This window comes from Ochlerotatus camptorhynchus, unplaced genomic scaffold (assembly GCF_037179485.1).
Source record: "Ochlerotatus camptorhynchus isolate MF236.1 unplaced genomic scaffold, CSIRO-AGI_Acam_v1.1 ptg000161l, whole genome shotgun sequence".
In the NCBI taxonomy this organism is placed as follows: Eukaryota; Metazoa; Arthropoda; class Insecta; order Diptera; family Culicidae; genus Ochlerotatus; species Ochlerotatus camptorhynchus.
Genome location: NW_027040651.1, coordinates 218,075 through 242,578, shown reverse-complemented (window position 1 = coordinate 242,578; position 24,504 = coordinate 218,075). Strand labels below are relative to the sequence as shown.

The 24,504-nt window shown below is 37.9% G+C and overlaps 1 protein-coding gene across 2 annotated transcripts in view; it reads right to left on the bottom strand.

The window, feature by feature from the left end:
* The window catches only part of kkv (hyaluronan synthase-like protein kkv), a 144,614-nt gene extending 121,136 nt beyond the window's left edge, over positions 1-23,478 (bottom strand). For both annotated transcript variants that reach the window (XM_065222217.1, XM_065222216.1), the window contains exons 1-2: positions 23,405-23,478; positions 13,376-13,680 (exon numbers count right to left, since the gene is read on the bottom strand). The gene's annotated coding sequence lies outside the window, so the exon portion shown is untranslated. The remainder of the gene's footprint in view (positions 1-13,375; positions 13,681-23,404) is intronic.
* Positions 23,479-24,504: the final 1,026 nt, after the last annotated feature.

Here is a 24,504-nt window from a genome sequence, read left to right as displayed (position 1 = left end):
TATTGTAGTCTTAATTAGGTTTTGGTGGATGCATTAATGACAAAATAGCCTTGACCAGGGTTTTATGAATGTTGTTTTATAGTTGCTTTGTAGTATTTCATAAAACTTAAAATGTTACTTGGGATGTCTGCATCCATATTGTTCTACGGACCACTCTCTTGCAAATGGTAAAATTTTTGTTCATAATTAACTCATTAGGTGGTGTTAGTGTTTGCAGAAAACTTTGTTTTATCAACTTTTATAGAATAAAGTTCTCGTGATATATGTTGGATAGAAAGATGCGGTCTTCGGTAATGTTGTTTAGATAACGAAGCCAATTAACGGTGTTTTTTTTCAGAATTCTCTCACACGGTGGCTTTAGAGTTAATGTGAAATTTGTGAACATGCAATATCTCATGATCCAACCTTTAACAGTTTAGTTTGGAATTATCTCTCTAGATGTCACTAGTGTTCATATGACTTTCGTGTAAATGCAGGGTTGACATCTTAAGATCTTTGCTACACGCAAAGTTGCTGTTTTCTACATTGTTGTTCAGACCTTTTAAATTTTTGACAGAATAGTTCGGGATTCTCTCGCTGGGTGGCACTAATGTTTTTATAAATTTCGTGTAAATGCTGGGTGCGATCTTTGCTATACACAAGGTTTCTGTTTTCTGCATTGATATTCAGGAGGCTAAAAGCTTTTGAATTGGGGACAGCTTAGCACGGAATTCTCTGACTAGGTGGCACTAGTATTCTTATTAACTTCGTGCACATACAGGGTCAACATCTCAAGATCCCTGTTAGATACAAAGTTGCTGTTATCTGCAATGTTGTTCATGAGGCTAAGACCTTTTGAATTGTGAAAAGTTTAGTTCGATATTCTCTCACTAGGTGGCACTAATGTTCTTATGAATTTCGTGTGAATCCTGGGTCGAAATCTTTGCTGTTTTCTGCATTGTTATTCAGGAGGGGATCTAGGATTTTTGAATTGTTGACGATTTAGTTCAGAATCCTCTCAATAGGTGGCACTAGTATTTCTAGTTTCGTGTAAATGCTGGGTCGACATTTCGAGATCTTTGCTAGAAACAAAGTTGCTGTTTGTGCATTGTTGTTCTTGATGCTTAAACCTTTTGAATTGGGGACAGTTTAGTTCGGAGTTCCCTTGCTAGGTGGCACTAGTATTATTATAAATTTTGTGTTTATGCTAGGTCAATATCTCGAGATCCTTGCTAGATACAAAGATGCTGTTTTCCGCAATGTTGTTCAGGAGGTAAAGGCCTTTTGAACTGTTGACAGTTTAGTTCGGAATTATCTGGCTAGGTGGCATTAGTGTTCTTATGAATTACTTGTACATGCTGGGTCGATACCTCGGGATGCTTTTTTCTTCAATGTTGTTGAGGAGACCAAGAACTTTTGAATTGTGAACAGTTAAATTGTGTTCTTATTAATTGCATGTAAATTCTGCGTCGACATCACGTGAGCTTGCTAAATACAAAATCGCTGTTTTCTGTATTGATGTACATGATGCTAAGGCCTTTTTAATTGTGGACAATTTAGATCGGAATTCTCGCACTAGATGACACTAGCGTTCAAATGAATTTCGTGTAAATGCTGGGTCAATGTATCGAGATCTTTACTAGATACAAATTTGTTGTTTCCAGCAATGATGTTGAGGAGGCCAAGACCTTTTGAATTGTGGACAGTTTAGTCGAAGTTATCTCACTAGGTGGCACTAGTGTTGTTATAAATTTTATAATATTTTACAATATCTCAACAATGTGAGACTCTTTTTTAAGTCCAACGGTATGTATGGAAAAGTAAATAAATTTAAAAATTTGATTGAGAAATTGAAATTCTTTAGCAGTTTTTGGGACGTTATTTTGACTTATCGTTAATAACTCACTCTCTGAGTAAGATTAACTTTTAAGTCCCTGCTTTTTGATTCTGTTTTCAAAGCGTATTGTCGTCGTCATTGATTTGTTTTTAGTTATTTTTATCTCTATCCGCGTGTGTATGTATGTGTGTGTAGGTATGTATTCACCTTTATTCAGTATATGATATATTTTTTTTTTCCAATGGTGGGATGTTCATAAACTACGGAGACCATTTTTGAGAGGTTGTAGGCCCCATGCGTAGACTATCGTCATTATTTTTTTTTTGAAATCTGCATGAACCGTAAACAATCAGCAATCCTCGCCATACCCCTTCCCAAGTGCCTACGTGGTTTTTGAACAGCCCCTAGTTACAATTATGACCTTCAAATGTATCGAAGCATACTCTTAAATTTAATTGCTCTGAACAAATTTTATGACTAAATATTGTTTTTAATATTTTTATGTTTTTTTTTTTCCTTTGGTTTGTTTTTTCCGTCGATCTTGTTTTCCGTGCTGAGCACCAATGCTACCGACGTGCCAGGAAGGCAGCTCCCACACCTGGACCCTACCTATCGACCCACCAACTCATGAACCGGGGACCAACGGCTTTACTTCCCATCCGAAGGAAGGCGTGATCAGAGATGTTATGCCTCAGAACATCCCGGCGGCGCCGACTGGGATTGAACCCAGGTCTGCTGGGGTGAGAGGCAATCACGCTTACCACTACACCACCGGCGCCGTTAATATTTTTATGTGTATTTATTTAAAAATGTGACGTATTTAAAAACAAATCTTTGACTATATGAAAGTTCTCCAGATAAAAATCATGTGTTTATTATTGTGGTAAAATAATTTGGGTGTTAATGGGTTAAATACCGCGAGTAAAGGGCGAACACGAAATTATTGCGACACATTCAACAGGGCATAACTTTTTTACCATTGGGTAAAAATCAACCAAGTTTTGCACACTTTCTCATTGATGTGTATTGTGTACATGCTGTCAAACTCGAAGTCGTGTTTTTCGATTCAACGAAAGTGGAGGTGAACCAACGCGAGTTGAGAGAACAAATTCTTTCCAAACACCTGGAATTTCCTGACCTGTCGCACAGGCAGTTGGGAAAAATGTTGAACATTCACCATTCAACCGTCTCCAGAGTGTTGAAGCGGTTCCAGGAGCGGTTGACGTTGGACCACGGCAAAGGAGCTGGAAGAAAACCGGGACCGGAGAACAAAAAGACGGAGGGAAAGGTGAAGCGGATGATTAAAGCAAATCCCAACGTCTCAAGCCGTGATTTGGCTAAAAAGATCGGCATGTCGCAGAGCTACGTCCAGAATGCAAAGAAGAGAGCTGGACTACATACATACAAGATACAGAACTTCCCAAACCGCGATGAGCGGCAACAATCGTGGCTAAAACTCGGGCACGGAAGCTCTACGAGAAGATGCTGACAAAAGATGGCTGCTGTGTGATGGACGACGAAACGTATATAAAAGCCGATTTTAAGCAAATTCCGGGGTTGGAGTTTTTCACCGGCAAAAGCAAGTTCGATGTGGACAACAAATTTAAGAAGAAGAAAATGTCAAAGTTCGCCTCCAAATATCTCATTTGGCAGGCCATCTGCTCTTGCGGACTGAGGAGTGAGCCTTTCGTGACAAAGGGCACAGTAAAAGGCGAGATCTACAAATCTGAGTGCCTCGAGAAGCGCCTTTTGTCGTTCTTGCAGCAGCACGACGAAGCTCCGCTATTTTGGCCAGATTTGGCATCATGCCACTATTCTAAAAGTGTCCTGGAGTGGTATGAGGCCAATTCTGTCCATTTTGTTCCAAAGGACATGAATCCGCCAAACTGTCCGGAGCTGCGCCCGGTGGAGCAGTACTGGGCAATAATGAAGCGGGAACTTCGGAAGAGCAAGAAGACAGTCAAAGACGAGAAGGACATGTTAAGAAAATGGAAAAAACTGAGAAACTGGTACCGGATGACACTGTAAAGACTTTGATGGAGGGCATCAAGCGAAAATGCGTTCAATTTTACACTCAAGGCTCCATCGATTATTTTTTTTTTTGATTTTTAAGTAAATATAGGTATAAAACTACCCTAAAATTTTGGTTTGATTCTAAACATTATAAGAAAATTGGCATGACATTTTCGGTGTCGCAATAATTTCGTGTTCCCCTTTATTTGGCCCAAATCCTACTAGGCATAGCAATGAGTGAATTTTGTTACGAACAATGAACAATGAATTATCGGATCCGTAAAGTGAACACAATTGAGCCTTCCAAATAAACGAACTAGATAAAAAAAAATAAATTTTATTCAGTTTTCTACTGAATAATGCAAACATCAACACTAAGAATAATAAAAATGCCAAAGTATAAAGCAATGGAAACTTCATCGCAGATTATAGAGCACTTGATTTTTTCATGGCATGGATAAACTCACTCATGAAATTTGAGATTTGAGTTTTATGAAGATCTCCGAAGTACGGTGCAGTTCTTCGAGCTTCTGTGAACTTCTTTAAAAATCCCTGAAGTTCTCCGAAGTTCCGTGAAATTCTAAGTAGTACCGTAAATTTTTTTTTATTATGTTCCATGATATATCTTGAGGGTCCCTGGCTTTCTACGAAGTATTCTAAACGTATAATAAAATTCGTGAATCACTTCACTCATATTCTCTAACGACAGCAAGTATATTAAAAAAAAAACAAATCCAGAGACCTCCAAATCCAGATAAAAGATCTCCATATAGTCCTTTTATATATTACTTCAAGAATTCAGGTTGATCAGATATTTTTCTGAAGATCTTCAACTGTCCGACTATTCATATCATGTGTCACAGATATTCACGTAATCCTGCATACGATGAAAAATTTCCAAATTTTGTTGAAATATGCTTTAACGTGTTTTGTTTACATCCTGTAAATTTGGTGAGTTCTGTTGTGTAAATTTCAAAATGGAACCGAAACAGCAAAGCAGTTGTGCACAAATTTTGCTCGCACACCATAAACATTCAACATTATACTACTGCGAACTCGGAAAACAACGGCACCGGTGGTGTAGTGGTAAGCGTGATTACCTCTCACCCCAGCAGGCCTGGGTTCAATCCCAGTCGGCGCCGCCGGGATGTTCTGAGGCATAACATCTCTGATCACGCCTTCCTTCGGATGGGAAGTAAAGCCGTTGGTCCCCGGTTCATGAGTTGATGGGTCGATAGGTAGGGTCCAGGTGTGGGAGCTGCCTTCCTGGCACGTCGGTAGCATTGGTGCTCAGCACGGAAAACAAGATCAACGGAAAAAACAAACCAAAGGAAAAAAAAAAACTCGGAAAACGACTCGGGATAGTGTTTACTGCACTGAAAATGTATTTTTGTTGTTTCTCTGAAAACAGTTTCGTAAAAATAAATATCGTACATAAAACACTCGTTTTTCCTGCCATCTGCTTTATTCGTATAATATACAAATTCAATTTCGTACAATCAAACCAACAACTGCGCTTCTTGTCTCCTAAAGTGTTGATTGTGTGTTAGAGATGGGATACTTTTTTTCTTGAAATATTGTAGGTTTGACCAATACATGAAATCTACCACAATAAATCAAATTACTGGTCGCGGTGGTTTTATGCCAGAGAAAAAAAAAATACATGCTAGCAGCAGAAAAATCAAACGAAATCGAATTACCGGTCCATGAGTGTTTCTTATTTTTCTTTAACCTTCTCAATTCTCGTAGCACAGATAGAGCGATGGATAAAGCACAGATCTGACTATCGCAAGGTTCATGATTTGAGTCCGGTCTGAAGCCTTTTTTATTATTTTTTGTCATGTTTATTCCTTCCAATGATGAAGTTATTTTTACCCATCCTCACTAACACACTCCACATTTTTCGGTCCCCACAACCAACATTCTTGGCCCGCTGGTTGGGTGTGGCGATAGCGAGTCTGACAGTTCTAACGAAACTAGCTTCATACAATGTATAAATAAATTTCGTTGCAGAAAACAACGAATAAATTCGTAGAACAAACGAGCGGTTTCGTTGTATAAACGAAATTTTATTTTAGGTGTAAGTTGAGCGTAGAAGAAATGATTTTTATCAGCACTAATCACGGGAAAACTTTCCGCCTAAAAAAATATTTTCTAGCACGTTTTGATTTTACTTAAAATATTGGAAAAATACCTTAATTTTTTGAAATTAAAAAAAATCCAGTGAAAATTTACAAGTTAAAAAAAATCTTCTCTCTCATCATGAAAAAAAACAACTGGACGGCCTTAGACGTTTTTTGCGGTTTTTGAGTTCAACTTTTTGCCATGAAGACATTTAAAAAATGTTTCTACACGTAAATAGTCTTTAGAAAAACATGTAAAAAACGATATTCGTAGTTTTTCGATATTTTTCAATATTATTAGAAAAATCAAAACGTAATTTTATTTTTCGAGCCGATAAGCTTTCTCTTGATTCAAAGCTTTCTATTAAAACCAATGCATGAATTTGTTCATTACGTGGCAAGCACAATGATACTCAAACGATGTTCCAACCCTAAAATTGTTCTAGTCCAGACCGGGACTCTAGAACCCGCCACCTACGGATTCGTAATACCGTACCTTTACTGACTAGGCTATCTGAGGCTCTTGAATGTTAGAATCTAAAAACTAAAAAAAAAATCAGTCAAATCAGTTTAGTTATTTCCATTAACACCACTCGAACCACTAAGAACTCGATCAACCTCAACCACTTCCTTTGTCTTTAGCACTTTAGTTTACGCCCTGAATAATTTCCATCCACACCAACAACCAGCAGAGGGTTCTTATAACCCAGCAACAGCACGCAAGTTCTCATGTGACTCTATCTACAAATCCACTAAAAAGCCATTCACTATAGCCACCACCCGCCGACATGATCCGAACTAGCAAAGAAATACAACAACAAAAAGTTAAGCATTAATTTTTGCAACCAGCCAAACCGGCTGCATAGTCCACCACAGTCCACCACTAGTTGGGCGGATTTCTTGTCTTGCTAAAGTTTGATGTTTTCTTTTTTTTTTGCATCATACCTTCCAACATTTAACATTTAGCTCCATGTTATTTTTTTTCCACCACCGCTTCTGATCGACCGAATGCGTCTGTCGTCGGAGCTGAGTGCAACACACACAACAACTGGTTCGGGACATGAAGTGAACTTAACAGCGCGCAGTAGTTGACCACAACTAGATGGCCTTCACGTGGACACGATACGACCGAAGGGGGGCTCTGTAGCGGCCACAGCCCCAATCATTTGAGCGTTGCTTTGGCTTGGGTGAACGGGCGCAAATGGACCGCAGCACCCTTTTTTTTTGCTCTGGTTTTTCATACTTGCTCTTTGTTGGTTGCGCCCAGGTCTTGAACAGTCAGTAAGTGGTAATGGCTAGTCTGGTTGTGTGTGACGTGTTGTAGGTGTGCTGGTGAATGTTTTTTTTTGTTGAACGAGTACAGGAAGGGGACTAGTTTGAAAAATGTGTTCGATCGGTTCTGGTTTGGTCGTCTTGCAATGGAATTGAAAGTATTCTTAGTGAAGCTGTGCTGATCCTAAACGCATCCGTAGGGTAGAATGGCTCGATGCGTTTTCCTGCTTGATTTTCTGATTCTGTCTAATGCAAGGGTTTCATTGTTCAATGCTTCAAGTAACATTTATGTATGACATATAATTGAGACTTTTATCGGAACTTACTGCTGTTTCTCCACGGTAACTTTAAATTTTATTAGGATGTACCTTACGGCTTCATCCGTTAGTATATTCTGACAGAAGCTTTTCCTGAAAGCTAATCATGACTTCCCCACAGGTTCTCGTCATTGAGTCCATGGAAAGCTTCATCGTAGTCAATGAATACCACAAACAGAGATTCTTAGAATTCCTTGATCTGTGCTAGGAAGATACGAAGCGTAACAATAGGGTACGTACAACATCTTCCAGTAATGAATCCTGAGTGCTACCATCGAAGAGTTGCGTCGATCTTCTCCTGTATTCAATTCAGGATAAACTTCGACAGGAAAATTGAGAACCATATCCAGTTACATGCTTCACCAATTGTCACACATAACCAGATCCTGCTTATAAAGAGCTTCACTAAGATGGTGTGCTACAAGTAAGTCGAAAAAGTAGCAGTGTTGAAGACACTTACTTTTCCGACACTAGTAGCAGTGCACAGTGGTCCAGAATGTAGATTTAGGTGGAATGATATGTTTTGAGCCTGAAATTGAAACTTTAGACTAAAAGTATCTTCTGCAAAGTTGTTCCTTATAGTTAAGCTCTTATTTTTATGACAATGAATTCTAGGGTGGTTCTTATTATCAATAAAATCAAAAATCTATCTTTTTTGTTTGAATAAATTAAGGTATACATTCTTGGACAAAGTTATAGCTGAGCTAATTTCAAGCCACTTTGTCCACCAAAACTTTTTTGTATCTCTTAAATTGACCAATTTAGAGCTATTTTCTTGAATTGAGTTAGGGTGTCTCTAAAAAAAACAATTGTTTTGCTCTAGTTTTCTTAATTCAAATTTCTCAGCAAAGGTGTCTTCAAATAGATTTTAGATCTTTAGAAGACGCAAATTTTTGCTTCACAAAGTTTGTCAATATCTTTTTCCGATCAAGAGTTTTTGACGCTTTTCTTCTAAAAATATGCCTTTTTCAAATGTTAATATCTCTGGTTGGGGCAAACAAAAAAAAAAGTTTAAAGGGCGTATGTTATTCTCAATAATGTGAAAAAATTAGGGATATGTTATTTTTTAAACTCGTATTAAATTAATTCAAGAGATACAGGCAACAAATTTCACTATGAATCGTGTACCTTAAAGAGTTTTAAAAGTCTCTAGAAGATGACTTTCATGAGAAATTTCAAATAAAAAAGTTATTGACAAAAGATGATTTTCATAGGACCACTCTAATGACAAATTTAAATAAAATGTGCTAGTACATTTGTTTCAATATTTATACATTTAGTGTCTTCGAAGAAGTTTTTGTGCTTAAAATTTCCCTTCTATTGGTGTTTGCAAACGTCAGGGTGGTCCTCAAATTAGGGGATTTTGAAAACTAACTGTTTTGTTTTACAAAATAAAAACATGTATTGTTTGAAAAAGTTGTAGTTAAGATGATTTCAAGCAACTTTGTCCAAGAAATTTTTTTCTATCTTTTAACGTTCTCATTTTAGAGTATTTTTTCAGAGTTGACTTAGGGTGTTCCTGGAAAAAAAAAAATGTTTTTTAGCACTAACTTTTTAATTTCAAATATCTCATGAAAGTTATCTTCAAGAGACTTTTAAAGCTCTTTAAGACGAATGTTTTATAGTGAAATTTGTTGTCTGTATCTCATCTAATAAAAAAAGACATACCCAAATATAGTAAAAAATATGAATACATTCAAAATGATTTTATACGAGTTTAAAAAATAACTTACCTCTAATTTTTTCACATTATTGAGAATAATATACGCTCTTTCAAACTTTTTTTTTGTTTGCCTCAACCAGAGATATTAACATTTGAAAAGGACATATTTTTAGAAGAAAAACGTCAATAGACAAACGTGATAGACAAACTTTGTGCAGCAAAAAGATCTAAAAGTTATTTAAAGACACCTTTGCTGAGAAATTTGAATTAAGAAAACTAGAGCAAAACAATTGTTTTTTTAGAGACACCCCAACAAACAATTTAAAGTCACAAATAAGCATACACATTGAATAAATGCTGTATAACAGTGTACAATGCTGAATAAAACAGGATGTCGAATTATGTGCTGCAAAAAGCTTATTGAGATCGATAGATGCGCCTTTATTCCGCCGTTTGCTCTGATATGATTAATTTCCTTATTAAAAGCTTTATAAACGTTGACTGTCTTCCTTATTCAGAACCAGAAGTTTGATCTTATAACAAACTGAATAAGTGCAATTTGCACATACATTGTCGCTTTAATTCGACTGTTTTCAATTGATTGAATAAAATGCTTTATTAAACGTCTTATAAATGTTTTCTAGCTCCATTATTAGATTTCATTGCATTACTTTACAATATTGCTGTATGAAGGTGAATACACTCAGCAAAATAGCTCTTATACCACCCAACAAACAATTCAGAGTCGCAAATAAGCATATATATTGAATAAATGCTGTATAACAGTGTACAATGCTGAATAAAAAGAGTTGTCGAATTATGTGCTGAAAAAGCTTATTGAGATCGATAGATGCACATTTATTCCACTGTTTGCTCTGATCTGATTAATTTACTTATTAAAAGCTGTAAAAGTGTTAAATGTCTTCTCAATTCAACGCCTGAAGTTTGATCTAATAACGAACTGAAAAAGTGTAATTTGTACATACATTGACACTTTTATTCGACTGTTTTCAATTGATTTAATAACATGCTTTATTAGACGTCTAATAAATGTTCTCCAGCTTCTTTATTAGATTTCATTGCATTGCTTTACAATATTGCTGAACAAAGGTGAATACAGTCAGCATAATAGCTATTATACCACTTTGCAACCATGTTGTAATCACATGATTTGTAAATGCTTTATAAACGACGTATTAGATTCATTATTCGACAACACTGATTCAGTCGTACAACAAGGTGAAATCAGTAGAGTAGTGGTTATCGTTTCCGCTTTCCAATTAGAAGGCCATGAGTTCAATCACAAGCTCAACCCTTATTTTTATTTGTGTAGAACATAATTAATTTAAATAGTAATCATCGATCACAACCGAGCATCCTTTCTTTCGACTTGGAGATGTGAAGAGATAACATTGGTCTCATGTTAAACAACGATGAATGAATTAAGGGCCTTGAAGGAGCTAGAGTTGCGATCGGGAGTGCTGATAGGTATTTACTTTCAAGCGAGCTTTTATTGATTATTGAGTTGCCCATATGATGAATTCTAGGATAGCTCAGATGACAAGGCAAGCGGCTGGTGATCGGAGGAAAGTACATGGTTCGAATCCCATACAACGACATGTATAAGTATTTAATAAATTTTCTAATATCGTGTGGTGCGAGCCACGTCAGAAATAATGAATACAATTACACTTAAGAAACACACCCTTCCCTGTCCCCGTCTCTCTTATATTTGGGTTAATTTTCCCACAGTTGAATAATCGTTTAATAAATGTATAATAATGTCTAATTAAACGTTACTTCACTTGAGAATCAAGCGTATACAGAGCATCACTGTTTTAAGGAAGCAGTGATGTCTAATAAACGCTGAATAATCAAAATTTTTATCGTATAAACTCTGTTACAACTCGTATAAGTCGAATAAAAGCTTCTCGACATACCTTATACAACACCAGTTGTTCAATGTTGTGGTTGAATAAATTCTCCAGATTTGTGTGAATAAAGCCTGAACAGAAGTTATTATTAAAAATAGTACAAGTACTATTAAGCATGCAGTTGAATAAAATGGCCAAGAAGTCGTTTCTTCAATAGACGATTGTTTGTTGGGACCCTAACTCAATTCAAGAAAATAGCTCTAAATGGGTCAATTTAAGAGATACAAAAAGTTTTGGTCGACAAAGTGGCTTGAAATTAGCTCAGCTATAAGTTTGTCCAAGAATGTATACCTCAATTTATTCAAACAAAAAAGATAGATTTTTGATTTTAATGATAATAAGAACCACCCTAAAATTCATTGTCATAAAAATGAGGGAGTAACTATAAGGAACAATTTCAGGTTAAAAACATATCATTCCACCTAAATTTGCATTCTGGATCACTGAGCAGTGACGAAAACCTCACTTAAAAACTCACTCATCGGAACATCGGAAAACAACTCTGAATCGTGCAGTAAACGGTGAGTCGTGTGATTAAACGTTACTAAGAAACTCTGAGCATCAAACGGAAGGAGAAATGCGGTACGAATGGATGTTCTATTAGTGGTCAGGATCACAAGCGTGTCGTGAAAGCGTTTAAGCAGAATCCCAATGCTTCAGGGATGTGGCCAAAAAGTTGAATCTGTCCAAGTCTTTCGTTCAGAGAACCAAGGACCGGGAGAGATTGCATACGTACAAAGTGCAGAAGGCTCCAAATCGTGACGAACGGCAAAATTCGGTGGGAAAGTCACGGGCCCGGAAACTGCACACCCAGATGCTGAAGAAGCCTCATTGTCTGATCATGGATGGTTAGACTTACGTCAAGGCGGACTTCCGGCAGCTTCCGGGGCTTCTGTTCTTCACCACCCAGCACAAGTTTGATGTTCCGGAGGAAGTAAGGAAGCAGAAACTTTCAAAGCTTGCCAAGAAATACATGATTTGGCAAGCGATCTGCTCATGTGGCAAACGAAGTGCGCCGTTCGTGACTACCGGGACTGTAAACGGGGAGATCTACTTCAGGGAGTGTCTACAGAAACGTTTGCTTCCTCTATTGAAGCAACACGAGGGCCCTACGATCTTCTGGCTGGATCTAGCTTCGTGCCACTATTCAAATGTTGTCCTGGAGTAGTACGAAGCCAACGTGGTCACTTTCGTACCCAAGGACATGAACCCCCCCAACGCACCGGAACTAAGGCCCATCGAAAAATACTGGGCTATAATGAAGCAGGCACTACGGAAGCATCCCAAAGAGGTCAAATCTGAAGAAGACATGAAGAAAAAATGGGTTTCCGTACAGAGGAAGCTGCAGCCAGATGTTGTACAGAACCTAATGAGCGTAAGGTGTGAGCGTACGGTTATGGTATTGAAGTTGAATGAAATAAATATGCCAAAAGCTTACAAATGGGTTATATTTTATTGTATGAATGTTTGAAATGGATCGGTCAACTAGGTAATTTTCTACAGCGTTTTTTCCGTGATGCAATTTGATGTGGGATACCCTTTAGGCGGAGAGTTGATTTTCTTTACTTTGTTCAAAAATGCAGTACCCTGGTGGGAAGTACAATCGTACTATATGCCCAGTGAAGTCAAGAAATCGCCCAACCCGACAAATTCCTAGACCGGACCGGGAATCGAACCCAATCACCTGCAGCATCGTTTTGTTATGTAGCTGCGCTTTTACTGACTGAGCTAAGGGAGGCCCTGAGAGTTCATGCAGTTCACAATGTTCATGCGTGTGCTCACAATTGCCACATTTATATAAAAAAATCATCTTGGTTTGCTATGAACATCCTATTCATAATTCAATGACGGTCAAACTTGTATAATTTGTAATGTGCTCATAACTTAGTATACCAATTATGTTGGTGCTCTTAGTTTGTTTTACAACTCCAGCGCGTTAGTCTTAAGCTTGCTTCATGTGCTCGCCAAGTTATACTTTACCCTCAAAACTGAGCTAAGTTGTTCAGATTGAAATAATAATCCTTATCAAATTTGCCGATGAAATATTTAGATATTGTTACTTGAAAGGTTGAGCACCATCATTCAAAAATTGCACGATGCTGCATCTCAAAAATAAAAAAAAAATGATTATGATTATTTGATACCTTATCGAACACCATTATTAATCCCTTCCTCTACTTCGCTCCCTGACTATGTTTAAATGCCCCCATATAGCGATTTAGTTTTCACCGACTTACCTCGAATAGTTTTGCTCGAAACCTAAAAACCAACTCGTCCGCTACCAATTGGATTGAAACTCTTCGCTCATACGGCTGACCACTACTGCTGCTGCTGCTGCTCTCGTTACAGCCGCAATCTGGATCGAGATTTTTCCGCGACTTTTTGCATACACACTACTACTACCTGCTGGCTTTCAGTCAGTCAGTCAATTCGGCGGATTTTCAACACAATTCTGCTGCGCAGCGCGCACTCCAATTTTTCGCACGCTGCAACCGCCTTATTTTCCATTCACTGAGCGATATGCTTCTTTTCTTCTATTTTGCTAGGTATTTCTGCACGAGCGAAAAACAAAATGTAACGAAAAATATCTTGATTGAAAACTAAAAAAAAAAAAAATGATAAACACTCGCCGCACGCTTCTCTCAGTGTTGCAACTTTTGCAACGATATCGCACACGTTGCCCGCGGGTTTTCGAATTGAATGGTTGAAATTGTGTGAATACAAACATAAACAAAAACGAGCCACGACGCTGGGAGGGAAATTTAATCAAACCAAACTGTTCCAAAGAAAACAGTGGAGCAGAGATTAAAGAGGACAGAGAAAGACGAAGCGAAAGCAACGGGTAGAAACATATGATCTCGTATGTGAGGGCAATGGATGTGAGTGTGCAAGGCGATGGATTTGTGTTGTGTGCTGCGCGAAGATCGCGATGCGATAGGTGTTTCAAAAGGTTGACAGAGTTTGAGTCTGGTGGCTTCGGGTACCGTTCACTAATATTAGTACTAAGTGTGCGCGGTGGTATCTTTACTACTACTACCTGGGCATAATGCTTATAAGAGAGACTTACGATCCACGAGCGATGAAAAAAAAAAAAAACGTTTCTTACAGTGAGTGTCGGAAATTGTGGATGTTGGCGATGTTGGAGACTTAAACGATGGTAATAGTAAGTAAGCCGGTTCAGCAGGTTTCGTTCGACGGAAACTTGCACTTTTTAATTCAATGATCAGGTTGGATTGGGGCCACTGTGGGACTTGATTGAAGTGTGGCAAGTCGAGGGACTGAATTGACTTTGCTTAGTCTGCACAGAAAAAATTCTGAATTTTATGTGCGCTATATCTCGCAAAATTACATGAATTTTTCGAACGTTGTGGACAGAATCTGATGGATTGTTAGATCTTGAATGATCTTAAACCATTCAAAATAAATGAGCTACGAAAATTTAAATAAATTCGCTCCACCCATTTGCTGTTGCATTGCATTCCAGGTGGGAAAAGGAAAAATGTACCGGTTTTTGGGAAATACACTCTACACCACTGAAAATCTTTTAATTAGTGCGTAGCTAATGCCTACTCGTGTTATTTGTAGAGAAATTGGAACGACGATCAAGCTTCTAGGTAATAGAATATTCATGATGAGGCTTATAGAAGAACTTCCTGAACTTCTTAAAAAAGCTTAAAAAGAAGCTTCTAGAGGATGAAAGAAACTTATAGAAAGAAACAGCTACACAGTTTGAAAAAGTAGTTTACATTTCTGTTTAATGTGATGCACATAAAAGGAGCTTCACATATCATTTAAGTTTACATTATGAATGGTGTAAAGTTCTGAGACATTTCATGAAATGTTGCAAATATTGTATACAAAAGCCAAGTTACTTGTTTACGTTAATTTAAATACAAGTTTACGTGATAGAATGAAAAACACTTAAAATTCAGAATTTTTTGCTGTGTAGAATTAAGCACCTAAAATTAATCTTCCAGAAGAAGCTTTTAGAAATAATCCTCTAGAAGAACCTTCGAGGAAAAATCTTCTAGCAGAAGCTTCTGGAAAGCTCCCAGAAGAAATGTTCAGATAGAATCGTCTGGAAGAAATGTCTCGAAAGAATCTTCTACAAACCAGCTTTCAGGAAGGAGCTTCTAGAACAGGGTTGTTAATGGATAATCGTCGATCACGTCTGCGTTAACGTTTGCAATGCAAATTCACCTTTGTAGACGATAACGCTGACATTATTGACGGATACCGATTAACAATCCTGTTCTAGAATATGCTTCAAGAAAGAAACTTCTAGAAGAAGCTTTCAGAACTAGGTTACCAGAAGGAAACTTCTTGCAAAAACTTCCGGAATGAAACTGAAGAAATACGTTTCTTGAAAGAAAGAAAGAATCTTCTAAAAGGAGCTCCAGAAATAAGCTATAGCTTCCCCTTCCAGAAAGCAGCATCTAGATTCTTCTTCTTCCTCGCATTTCAAACTTATTGCGTATCGCATATTAGCTTATTGCGTGCCCTCAACTTAGTGTTCTGGATGCACTTCCACAGTTATTAATTGAGAGCTTTCGATGCCTGTACCATTTTTGCATTAGTATAATCACAGACAAACAGACGTAACTCTTCATTGTGTATCTTCGTTCATGCATTTAACGGTTGATTTGAATATTATCAGTTCCGCGAACTACTCGCAGCAGCGCTGGCATCGGATCACTTTGACGTTTCTATATATTCTATAGAAATTTTATGCAATATTGTTTACGAGTTAGCGAGCAAGCTTGTTTTCCGCGAGAAGCCAGATAGATGTCGTTACTGAGGTTATATGTTTTGAGATACTATGTTTTCAAGAACAAGTTTTTCAAAGAGTTACGTCTGTTTGTCTGTGGTATAATTGTACAAGTACAATCATACTCTATCCCCAGGGAAGTCGAGAATTTTTTAACCCGAAAAATTCCTAGACCGGACCGGGAATCGAACCCAGCCACCTCCAGAATGGTCTTGCTTTGTAGCTGTGCCTTTACCGACTGAGCTAAGGGACGCCCCAGCTAAGGGAGGTGCTTCTAGAAGAAGCTTATAGGAGAAAGTTTCAATCAGATGCGCTCAGAAAGAATTCTTCTAGAAGAAACGTCTTGAAAGAATCTTTCAGCAAGACACTGCTAGGAAGAATATTTTGCAAAGAAGCTTCTAGAATAAGTATCAGATCGGTGCTTCTCCTAGAAGCTTTTAGGAGAAATAAGCTTTTAATAGAGAAAAAAGTATCTAGAAGAAAAAAATCTAGAAAGAAGCTTCTAGAAGAAAATTCCAAAAGAAGCTCCTAGAAAATGTTGCTTCTATCAAGTTGCTGCCATATCATTACTCCAAGGAAAAATAAGCGAAAACTTAAAGTGTATAATATTTCATCACAGATATTCATGTAAGATGCTCCACCCATTTGTTATAATTGCCATTGGATGAATTTATGCTAGTCTTAGCATTTTGGTATCTGAACTTGACGTCCGTGTTAGGGATTCGCTATCAACAACACTCGGTTGTCAAGGCAAGAAAGCAAGAATAATGTCAATGGTCGAAAGGTACAGTAGCAGCACCTACCCCACCCGTGTCCCCTCGAGATCGTCAAGTCGACGATGACAGGAGCACATATCGTGGTAGGGGTAAACAATAGTTGCAATTTCCAAACCTACGACTGGATGCTTTCCTTCAACTGAAGTGCGGTAAAAAATCGGTAGAACTGTTTCAAACACACCGTTGGTACTTGAGCGGGTCGGTTTTCATCTCTTTTTGCCAGTGGTGGCGGGGGACGGGACGGGGTTCACCATCCCTCTCCAAAGGGGGAGTTTGGTAAAGAGAGATGAAAAAACCGATTTGTACCTTCCTTAAAAGTTGCCCTAGCTTGCTATTCTAATATCTATATGCAATCTTCACACTGCCGTACTCTAACGGAACTATCAACTCTATGCTTTCATCTACTCCATCTATCGTATAAAAATTACCACTACAGTCTGTTATTTGAAATTAGCATCTTCAACTAAGAATAATCATTTTTCAATAGACTGCTTTTGGTAAACTACTATAATTATAGTACCAAACAAATGTTACATCAAATCTGATTCAAATGAAACATTAAGATTTGAAATACATCCATAAATAACCAAGTTTTAAGCGTTTAGAATCATACATAATTTCGTGACGCTGCTCCGATGGAATGGCACCCCATACATTCGACAAAGACGTAGACCAACGTCAAAACTAAAATTATCTAGAATAGCTGTTAAAATGTCAAAATGGCCTGACAACACATGCAAGAGTATTGAAACATCAAATGACACATTCTACATGAAGTTACAGCGGATTTTGTTTTTTACCAGTTTTTGTACTGTAACTGAAAGAAAAAAAAAATAACCACACAATATGATTGCATATTTGAAAAGTTACATTGAAATTTAGTAAAAATTTCATTAACAATTGATCTAGAGTTTCTGATTTGAGTAGCTCAAAATGTTTCGGTGAGTAGTTGATGAGTAATGTAATTCAGTAGTGCAAAACGTTGCAACATCGCAAATCATCTTGAACTATTCAAATCTTAAACTCTTGAACAATTTTTAACTAATCATGTTTGTATTACTTCATGAGTGAACCTAACGGTTTACATAGTTGGAGATGCTTAACGGCATACATCAGACTTAAAGTGGCCATTTTATATGATAGATGAGGAGATAGTTCCGCAGTGCGAAAATTGAATATAGAGCGAGTAAAGGTCAATTTTGAGGAAGGCACGAATCGGGTTGATCTTCTCCTTTACCAATTAGCTGAGGTCTCTTTTTATCATTTCACACCTCATTTTAATAATTAATAAAATAATTCCTAGTTATCTAATCACATTCAAAGTTTCTCAATTCTAGGGTAAATCTGAGAAAAGTAGTTCGGAGACGAACCAGCGTTCGGCTGAAAGTCTCCTTATTAAAAATAACTAACTAACTACCTATCTGAGAAAAGTATCAAGCAGAGTTTAAAATTTTAAAGTGAACACTTTTATTTAAAACTACAATTAAATTTAACAGTCCTGAATAGTGTTTCCTACCCAGGACATCGCGGGAAATCATTCCCGAAAAATTAAACAAAAATAACGCCTCCCAATTCCTAGCAATCGGTTCCAATTTCCCGGGAAACAATTTTAGAAGGATTTTTGGGTGAAATATACAAGAAGTTACCATGGGAAGTCCAAATATAATTGTTAGGAAAAAGTTTGAAGAAACTTCCAGTGGAATCGGAAGATCTTCTTAGGGAAATCGGAAGAATATTTCAAAAGAAGCCGGAAGAATTTTCCGATCGAAGCATAAATAAATTTCCAAGAGAGGTCTGGAAAAAACTTTTAGGGAAATCATATATTTTCATGTGCAGCCAAAAGATTTATCAAGGAAGGTGGACGAAACTTCCGGGATGTCGACAAAACTTTTTGAAATAGTTAAAAACGATTCATTATAAACTTTAAAGAAACTTGCTAAAGCATAGTTGAAGATGCTAAGTTTCAAATAACAGACTTAAAGTGGTCATTTTATACGATAGATGAGGAGATGAAAGTATAGAGTTGATTGTTCCGTTAGAGTACGGCAGGGTGAAAATTGTATAGTTGAGTAAAAAGCGAGCAAGGACAACTTTGAGGAAGGTACGAATCAGGTTGATCATCTCTCTTTACCAAACTCTCCAGTTGGAGAGGGATGGTGAGGGGTGGTGAAATACTAGTACTGAACAACGAAAACATTTTTTATTCTTTACTATTTCCCATCTAACTCATTCCCATTCTTACGAAAAGAAAGTAAAGCAGTTGGTTCTGGACTATGAGTTGATGGATTGGATATCCAGGACACAGATGTGTGATCACGTGATCAAGTGTTCAGTCCATGAAACGTTCAGCGCAAAAGGGCTTCGAGGTGAGTTTCAAACAAAATGGTGCAGAATTATACGAAATGGTGTTCATTGGCGTTGACAGCATTGCTGTTTTTGATTGCGGTGTGAGAAAGTGATGGAGGGAAGATTTTTGCTTTTTTTGTCCACGCACACGTCAATAAGAAAATCCATTGCACAATGGTCCAGAAGTGCGAATTTTAGGAAAAAATAAATAAATAGTGCCTGAAAATGAAGATTACTCAATTTGGTGACTTGAGACAAGTTTTTATTTGAAAAAATCGCATCTGATGAAGGGATCGTCCACAAATTATACTCATATGGAAGCCACTTGAAAACTCTAACTTTTTACGATATAGAAATGTTGGACAACATTGTAGAATTCATCATTTCCATAAACTTTTTCAAAGACACTAATTTGCTAGCATGTCATTTTCATTGAGATATGAAGCATTTTTTATGGAAACCTCATTAAAATCGATTGTTAGGTATTAACTTTTTTTATTTTTCCAAGGCATGTTCAGGAAAGTATTTTATTGTACAAAAACGCTCTTCTTTCTAGAAGATAGCAATACGCTATCAAGTAGTCCACAATTGATACATGGATTTTTTTTCTTCAAAAAATGATGTGTTACATAAGTCAAATGCCAAAACGGGGCTAATATTTTAAAAAACTAATACCTTGATGGGATTCTTCATATTTTGTGATGAAATCTGCAGGCCTTCCACTGCATTATTCGATGGTTTCCGATTTCGAAAAATATGGTAGCGATGAATAATCATTGCCGGATAACCAACTACACTAACCCCCCATATATGCGATGGGTGGTACCATCTACCCTCCGCTATTTCTCGGCTGTCCTTCCATCAATTGAGCTGCTTTTTTTGTAGATAACTAGTTTGTGATTGCCACTAATCACATCCAAAAAATCAGCGTAATTGGTTGAAGGACAGCCGAGAAACAAAGGTAGGTGCTAACTTTTGTACCTGACATTGAATTCGAGACTGAATATTTCGGTATCTTATCAATATTAAGCTGAAGTGGAGTCCGTCGCTTTGTCGGAGGTGTCACACGCAGCTTTAAGGAGCATTCACACAGATCTGGTGTGGTATCGTACGACACAACATTAACAGTGGTCTCTCATACCGCCGCAAATTTGGTGTCGGATATGCATGATTACTGCTGTATGATTACAACGTCTACTCGAGGATTTGCGAGGAGAAGCTACGACCATGATCCATGAAGATAACCAGAGCTGAAAGCAGATGCTCAATACAGAAAACACATTGCACATTGTGACTTGATTTTATTAGGGGGGGAAATCTTAACATAACTTAACTGTATCATACCGATATTGTCTTTCAGATAGATTCTGATTTGTTGCTGAGGAGAATGTGTAAACTTTCATGACATTTATCATGATAAAGATGATGCTTAGGAGTATCATCTCAATAACTGTATACGTAGTTTAAAACCAGGCCCAGGAGACAATTTCTAGTTCCTCATTCTAGGTCCCTATTATTTGCCGCTGAGAAGCTGTTCCGAAGCCAAGTAGAACCTCCACGAGGCATCCCATCATTCGTCCCATCATTAGTTCCATCATTCGTTGAGTCGCAGCGTTGAACCTGACTATTGGCCACGAAAAGGCTTGCCAATGCACATCAAAAATCGACTACATACATCCGAACATTTGCTTATCTCAAATCGAAGGAAGACATTCCGCGCAACTACCATAAACCGGACTATATCATGTTGATCTTCGTCAAGCTTCGTCTACAATTTGGACTTCTACATCAACACATGTCAAGCAGCCTTCAGGTTCAATTGGCTAAACTTGGTGAGTTCGTTCCATTTTGTAATTTTTTTTTCTTTCAAACCAGTAACGTTGGGAGATCACCTTTTTTTGGTGCGTTACTGGTATAAGACAGTCGTGACAACTTCAAACTAGGGAATCAGGATTTTCCAGTAATAAAAGGATCACATTTTAGTCCTTGTAACTTTCTATGGCTTGATAATAGTGACAAGACTCCGGTAGTGACCACCATTTCTATATTGTATGTTCCAAATCAAAAATATTGTTTATGTTCATAGATTTCACATAATCCTTTTCCCTTTGTCCTTCTTCTTTTCCTTTCCCTCTTCTCTTTTCAGAAAGCGAGTAATGGCGCTATAGTCATAAATCATAAAAGGCTAAAACAAGAGTTAGTGCTCCCGTGCAGTTAGTGCAACCGTCAGAAGAAAATGAAGCATCACTTAACCTTTCTAGCTTTGATGCTTCCAACGTCCAACCAATCATATAATTACTAAAATCGGAACGTACGGTACGAGATGTCCACGTTTCATCCATTTATTGGATTCTGAAGCATTTAAACAGGCCCGATGTTTTCTGACTCATCTTTCCCCTTAAATGCTGCACAGTTTTGATATGTGTGACGCATCTTCGATGTGAAACATATATCCAATAGACATAAAAAAATGATGTAGGTAAATATATCATTTTCCAGGATGCTTTCAAGAGCTGGCTTTGTTGGTGTTAGATTAGATTAGATTAGACTATATGTTTGTGGCAAATAGCACAACCTCTTGACGTGAGTTTGTTCGTCCACTGTCAATGAACTGGAATCGTTGACTGGTTTATTGGCGTATCAGAGACGTAGGTGTGGTTCTACTGAAATGAAACTAGTAAATGTGATTGAAAAGTATGGATTGTGTCCGTTTAATTCAGATGAAATTGATTATTCGTCGCTTATGACAAATAATTCAAGATCCCGCCATATGTCTGATAATGAAAACTTGCTAAACACCTCACAGCAAGCAGTCAGGCCAATGTCATTGGTGGCCTTAAATCTGCAACGAGGAGTTGAAGAGTATATATCACTCCGGCAGTACAAGGATTTCATCGAGCACGAATACTCCGACGCATGGTTGGGACCAAGGTGTGGCGAAGACGTTATAGCTCCCTAGACTACTACGATGAATGAGTAGTGTGGAGTGACTTCACCAGATCTAGGTTGGGACCATCCGAAGACATCAACTTATTTTTGGTATGAAAAGTTATTAAAAATAGACTAACAGGTCCTCCTGCAACGAAGCTTTCTTGGGCTGGTGAGATAATTTGAGGAATGGTATTCTATTTGATGCCCATTTTTAATAACTGATAAAATCTTGAGTTCAGTTGAGCAATTTTGAGAAATTTAATTTTAAAAATTATGATATTTAACACTTAATAAAACAAATTCCACTCTTTAAGAAAAATTAAGACTGATCGCGGTCAGTGATCTACGAAAAATTATAGAGGTATTCGTTTAGTTACACGAATTTACATCGTCAGTTGAAGATAACTTTGGTAGAATTCCTTATATTTGAATATTAAGACTTCAGTAACTTCAGTAGCTTTTATAAACTTTTAAGATGTACAACTTTTCAAGGCAGCTAATCTCTAGAGAGCCAACATAAAGTATACAGTAAAAAACTAAGCCAGCAGAAATTGCTGAAGTCACTATTTGAATTATATACAATTCAAGATAGTTATTAATTTATCCTGGCAGGATTTCATGCATGGCCTACTGTGCTGTGGTTTTGCAACAAGGAATTTATTTATAATGTTTGCCAATCAATTCCATAGCAAAAAAATCGGCTTCCATATTTCTCCAGTTATTCCGGTAAGCAAGTTCTCCCTTGCTGGCATAAGCCTTCATGTTCCACAATATCCGCCACTTACTGTACCGATGCAAGGGCCCACTTTGAATACAGCCAAACACACAATGCTTTCGTAGTCGTTTTTTGTGTATAGTATTTCTCTTCACCACCAACGACTTGACCAACCAGCCACCGCTCTCTTTTTTTCCCTACTTTGCCTCTTTTAAATGTTAGTCACTTGCGCTAGTGCTGGTTGGGTAAAGTCGACTCCAAACTTGCATTGGGTAATACACATCAGCAAATCGGGTTGAGAGACGTCCCAAAAATAGATTAAAATTCCTTCGATTGACACAGATTTCCTTCGACTGCAGTTACACTATGGTTCCAGATCATTCGCATTCGCTCAGAAAAATCCACTAGTTTCACTTCCAACCATTCGAACCGAGCCACTCACACGGGGGCCAACACGTAGCCGTCTCTTCTTCGGATAAAAAGGTGAAGGCTCTGGCATTTGAGATGTGCTCCAACAATCTCCCAAGTCACATTTGCTTCGAAGCAGCCATCACCATATATCACAGCCAGTCTCGGTGGTTCTTCTTCAGACAGATCAAATCTAATTTTCGGAATTTCCTCGAACCTTCAAACCGTCCGTGCAAAAAGTGAAAATCACTCTCGGAGGCTTTTCTCTGCGAGGGTCGCACGACAGGCGACGTAATCCACTTTCAACTTGCCATGTACGCACACACACCTTGGGATCCCACGGTCCGGGACGAAACGGTTAGGAGGGGGGTTAACTTCGGCAGGTGGTTCAGCAACGCGTAACGCGACGAGAGCGATCTGCAAGCGACGACGACATGCAGCCAGGGTTCGTTGTCTACTGAACGGAGAAATCTCCGAGACTTCTTGTGCATACCATTTGCGCTGCTGCTGGACGGACGGACGACTTCGATCGCGCTGGGTTGTTGGGGGGCTCGTGTGTATGTAGGCGCTCTCCCCAAGACAGTGAAAGGAAAAAGAGCAAATGTTGAATGGCTAATGCCTACCTACCTGGTAGCGTTTGGAGCTGGCACACGTTGCAAAGGACAGCAGCTGGAGCTGAGCTGAAGTTGCCGCTCGCAGCGTGTTTGTTGTGATAGTTTGATTTTTTTTTTCTTCAGCCGTGAAGGTTGGTTGATCGTTCACGGTGTGGCGAAAGATCGCGAGATCGAGAGCGAAGAGAAATGACGGTGCTGGCAAAAGTTATGAACAAGAGCGAATGGGAGAGCTTCTAGGGACGGTATGCAGCGATTTGCATGTGAGTCATGATGAAGTTCAACGGATGGTGATGATATCAAAAATTTGAAGGACAATTTGCCGTGAGTTGCTGATTAAGCTGCATGTGTGATTCAAACCAATTCTTCAGGATATGGAAATTGGATTTTTTTTAGTCAGCATGTTTTGTATGAATCTCAGAACTAGATTGGATTAGAGTAATCTTGTGAAGTAATATTAATCTTTTACCTGACAGGCAGTGGTGCATAAAGCCAAAGCATTCGCCTTGACATGAAAACAAGGCATCAAGCCGTTATTTTGTATTTAAATTTGTAGTATTTATTAATGAAAGACATACAAATCCAAAAACTGTCTGAAATATGGACTGTTTCAGTTATAGACATCATAAATTGTCTGTAATTTATTCATGTTTCATTGCATTCGTTTTGTTTATTCAAGATATGTATAGATCATGATCTAATAAAAAATATGCATTACTTAAATTAATTGGAATAAAATGCATAACTTCAGAATAAATCATCACATCATGTATTCTTGAAAAAATCCTTTACAAAATTTCAAACAACTTTA